The 4894-nt window shown below is 46.6% G+C and overlaps 1 pseudogene; it reads left to right on the plus strand.

Moving 5' to 3' along the window:
• LOC111972886 (kinesin-like protein KIF13B) overlaps positions 1–4894 on the plus strand; it is an 86943-nt pseudogene that overhangs the window by 11238 nt on the left and 70811 nt on the right.

Consider the following 4894-nt stretch of genomic DNA (forward strand, 5'->3'; position numbering starts at 1 on the left):
GTGTGTGTCTGTCTATTGGTAGGGGTAAAAAAATATCCCTTTGAGCATGGTGAAGTTATTAATTCCACTTTGGATGGTGTATCAATACACCCAGTGACGTTAGAACAGAGMTGAATGGCTGTGACAGGAGAAAACGTTAGGCTGGATCAACTACATTGTAGTTACTCCACAACACTAACCTAAATGACAGAGTCAAAAGATGGCAGCCTGTACCACTAAAGTAAATTGTCCTGAATACAAGTGTTTTGTATGGGGGCAAATCCAATATGGGGGCAAATCCAATATGGGGGCAAATCCAATATGGGGGCAAATCCAATATGGGGCAAATCCAATATGGGGCAAATCCAATACAACACATTTCTGAGTACCACTTTCCATATTTCAATACATTTTGAAAACATTTCTAAAAACTTGTTTTCACTTTGTCATTATAGGATATTGTGTGTAGATGGGTGAGATAAAAATAAATACATTGTAATCCGTTTTGAATTCCGGCTGTAACAACAAAATGTGGAATGAGTCAAGGGGTATGAATACTTTCTGAAGGCACTGTATGAATGCTTACACTAGAAAGACCAGCCCTCCCTCGGGTCAGTCTACTCTCCCTCAAGTATCCATGTCTCGGCTCTCCTAGCGAAGAGACAATTAGACGTGCTTTCTGGATGTCAGAGGTAACAGTCTCGTACAGTAGACAGCCACCAATAATGGAGACGAGGACGAGCAGCAAGGGTCGCCACACGCACGTCTTCAGACATCAATACTTCAACAAGCGACCACACACTCTAATAAAGAGAACCTTGGGTGTTCTGGGGTGAGAGGTCCAACACACACTCTAATGGAACCTGGGTTCGCTGGGGTAAGGTCCAACACAACACACTCTAATGGACCTGGGTTCTGGGGTAGGTCAACACACACACTGCTAATGGACCTGGGGTTCTGGGGTAGGTCACAACAACACACAACTCAATGGACCTGGGTTCTGGGGTAGGTGCCAAACACCATCACTCGCTAATGGACCTGGGTTCTGGAGGTAGCGTCCAACACACACAACTCTAATGGACCTGGGTTTCGTGGGGGTGAAGGTCAACACACACCTAGTATCTGATGGACCTGGGTTTCTATGGGTAGGTCCAACCATCACAACCTCTGCATGGACCTGGTTCTGGGGTAGGTCCAGACAACACACAACTCTCATGGACTGGGTCTCTGGGTAGGTCCAACACACACACTCTCATGGACCTGGGTGTCGGGGTAGGTTCAAACACAACACACACACAGCTAATGGACCTGGTTTTCTTGGGGTAGTGCCGGAACACACCACACACCACACATTCTTCATGGACCTGGGTTCTGGGGTAGGTCCCAAGCACCACACACGTCTGCATGGACAATGGGTTCTGGGGTAGGTCCAACACACACGACTCGTAATGGACCTGGGTTCTGGGGTAGGTCCAACACACACACTCTATTTTTTTGGACCTGGGTTCTGGGGTGGTACAACACACAACACACACACACCGCTTCTCATGGACCTGGGTTCTGGGAGTAGGTCCAACACACACCACACTAATGGACCTGGAGGTCTTGGGTTTTGTAGGCTTCTTATACACGACACACTCTAATGGGACCTGGGTATCTGGGGTAGTGTCAACACACACACGTCTAATGGACCTCGGGTATTCTGGGGTAGGTCCAACACACACCTCTAGATGGACGCTGGGCTTCTGGGGTAGGTCCAACCACACAACAACACACAACTCTCATGGACCCTGGGTTCTGGGTAGTCCAATCTCTAGCACACCACTCTATCGGACCTGGGTTCATAGGATAATAGTCAGTTTCCTTTACAAATTACGATTCAACATTTATTCTAAATTTTCAGCATTACCGACATTCGTAGATCCAGCATCAACCACATTTTAATCAGCAAATACAGCATTCTAATCGCAGCATTCACCATAAATCTAATCCGCATCTTGCCATAATTGTTTGCCTTTTGAATGGTTTTCTGAATACGATCATGTGATGAAAACATCAAATCACTCAAGGTCTTTACTTTTAATATGTTGACTTTCATTTCCTCAGCTGGTTCGCTATGTGTGTTTTGCTAACAACGCAGGTTGGTTTCATATTCGCCTCTATATAGCCCATCGTGTTTGTTGTTGTACGGAACCCAGTGGCGTGAGAAGGTCAGTAAGCTGAGTCTGGTGGACTCTTGGCTGGCAGTGAGAGAAGCTGCTAAGACTGAGCTTACTGGAGAGAGGATGAAGGAGGAGGAGCAAATCAACAAGTAGGAGAGGGGGAGTTACATCTACTCTCTTCTCCCCCCCTTCCGCTGCTTCTTTCCCTCTCCCCTTCCCCCTCTCCAATCTCCCTTCTCACCTCTCTTTCCTCCTTCCCTATGTCTCCTCTCTGGGTCTCCCCGGTCATTCCCTCTCGTTCCGCTCTTCCCTTCCCGACGCCTCTCTTCTCCCCCTCAAACTCTCTTTTCCCTCCTTTTCCTCTTCCCCCCCTCTCTTCTCCCCTTCAACTCTGTTACCCATCCCTCCTTCCGCTTCCCCCCCTCTCTCCCCTCAACCTCTCTTTCCCGTCCTTCCCTTCCCCATCTTCTCTCCCCCTCAAACCTCTTTCCTCCTTCCGCTTTCCGCCGCAATCGCTCCTTCGCTCCCCCTCAACTCCTTCTTTCCGCTCCTTCCTCTCCCCCTCTCTTCTCCCCCATAACTCTCTTTCCCTCCTTCCCTTTCCCCTCTCTATCTCGCCCCTCAACTCTCTTTCCCTACTTCCCTTCCCCACCTCTTTCTCCCCCTCAACTCTCTTTCCCCATCCTTCCCTATCCCCCCTCTCTTCTCCCCTCAACTCTCTTTCCCTTCCTTCCCTCTCCCCCCTCTTTCCTTCCCCTCAACTCTCTTTCCTATCCTGCCCCTTCCCCCCTCGCTTCTCCTCCCTCAAACTCTCTTTCCCCCTCCCTTACCCCACCTTCTCTTCCCATCTCACCTCTCTTTCCCTCTCTCTTCCCTTCCCGCCCTTCTTTCCCCTCACCTCTCTTTCCCTCCTTCCCTTCCCCCCCTCTTCTTTCTCCCCCTCAACTCTCTTTCGCCTCCTTGCCCTTCCCCCCTCTCTTTCCCCCTCAACCTCTCTTCTCCTCCTTCCTTCCTCCCCCTCTTCTTCTCCGCGCCTCACAACCTCTCTTTCCCATCCTGTCCCTTCCCCCCTCCACATCTTGCTTTCCCTTTTTTTATTATATACTTTGGAACGCGGCCTCTCAATGTCTCTCTAAAATGTTTACACACTTTGTTACCATTCTCACGTTCTACTTAAATCACTGTTGTCAGGTCTCTAAGCACGCTGGCCTGGTATTCTCAGCTGCTGTCTAGACCAGAGCAAGGGAAGGAACAAGACCAAGTGTTGGTTCCATACAGAGACTCAGTTTCAACTGGCTACTCCAAAGTACGCATAGAGCATATTCACAATTATATGGGTTATGTACCATTATCGTTCAAAGATTCTGCAACTGTAAACTGTGTAGCACCTCGTCTCTCCTGCCCACACTGTATATGTCGGTAAAAAAAAACAGTTCGTTTTAAATGGAGTCTCCCTTCTCCGTCAATTCAGATCTCACATTCCTCCTCTCTTCCACAGGACATCTCGGGTGGGTGACGAGTCTGTTTTTTCTAACAGAGTAACATCTCTCTCTCTCTTTTATTTAGTTTTTATTTCAATTTAAGGGGCTTTATGTCAGGGAAACTATGTTGACAATTGCGCAATAGCAAGTGAGTAGATTAGAAATAAAATGAAATTAAAACAAAACACAAAAATTAATACAGTAAAACATTCATTAAATGTGGGGCGGAGGTAGCCTAGTGGCTTGAGCGATGTGGCAGTAACCGAAAAGGTGCCTACATACGAAATCCCTGAGCTGACAGGTAAAATCTTCATTCTGCCCTGAACAAGGCAACCCAACTGTTCCCCCGGTAGGCTTGCCTAGTTAAATAAAAAATATAAAAAAGTATCCAAAAAGAATAAAAGACATTTCAAAATTCATTATTAAGATTTACGATGTGCAAATAGTTAAAGTAACAAAGGGAAATAAATAAACATAAATATAGGATTTGATATTTACAAAGTGATGTTTGTTCCTTCACTCTTTTCTGTGGCAACAACTACAAATCGTGCTGCTGTGATGGCAATCCAGTAGTTTATGGGAGTTTATTCAAAATAGGATTTGTTTTCGAAGTTCTTTTGGTGGGTCTTGTTAATCTGAGAAAGATTATAGTCTCTTAATATGGTCATACAATTAGGCAGTGAGGTTGGAGAGTGCAGCTCAGTTTTATCCCCAAAAACCGCTCTATTTGTGGCAGACAGAGCCTCCTTCTCTGAGAAGCCAGTCTGCCTACGGAAGGCCTTTCTCAATAGCAAGGCTATGCTCACTAGAGTCTGTCAGAGCTTTCTGTTATTTTGGGTCAGTCAACAGTGGTACCTGAGTTGATTCTGCCTCTGTGTTACTCTCCTGTTTAAAGCCAAATAGCATTCTTAGTTTGCTCAGTTTTTTTGTTAATTCTTTCCAATTTGTGTCAAGTTAATATCTTTTGTTTTCTCATGGTTTGTTGGGTAATGGTGTGGTTGCGTCCTGGTCTCTGATCGGGTGTGTTTGTGTTTGTGAACAAGAGCCCCAGGACCAGCTTGCTTAGGGGACTCTCCTCTCCAGGATGTCTGGGTTGGTAAACATGCTGGTCTTTTTCTAACAGAGTAACCTCTCCCTCTCTCTCTCTCCAGGATAAGTCTGGTGGTAACATTGCTGTCCTTTTTCTTAACAGAGTAAACCTCCCCTCTCTCCAGGACCAGTTGGGTGTAACTAGTAGGAGGAAGCCATGGTGCCACGTGAGTCAGGCAGCCT

Source organism: Salvelinus sp. IW2-2015, linkage group LG14 (genome assembly GCF_002910315.2).
Source record: "Salvelinus sp. IW2-2015 linkage group LG14, ASM291031v2, whole genome shotgun sequence".
In the NCBI taxonomy this organism is placed as follows: Eukaryota; Metazoa; Chordata; class Actinopteri; order Salmoniformes; family Salmonidae; genus Salvelinus; species Salvelinus sp. IW2-2015.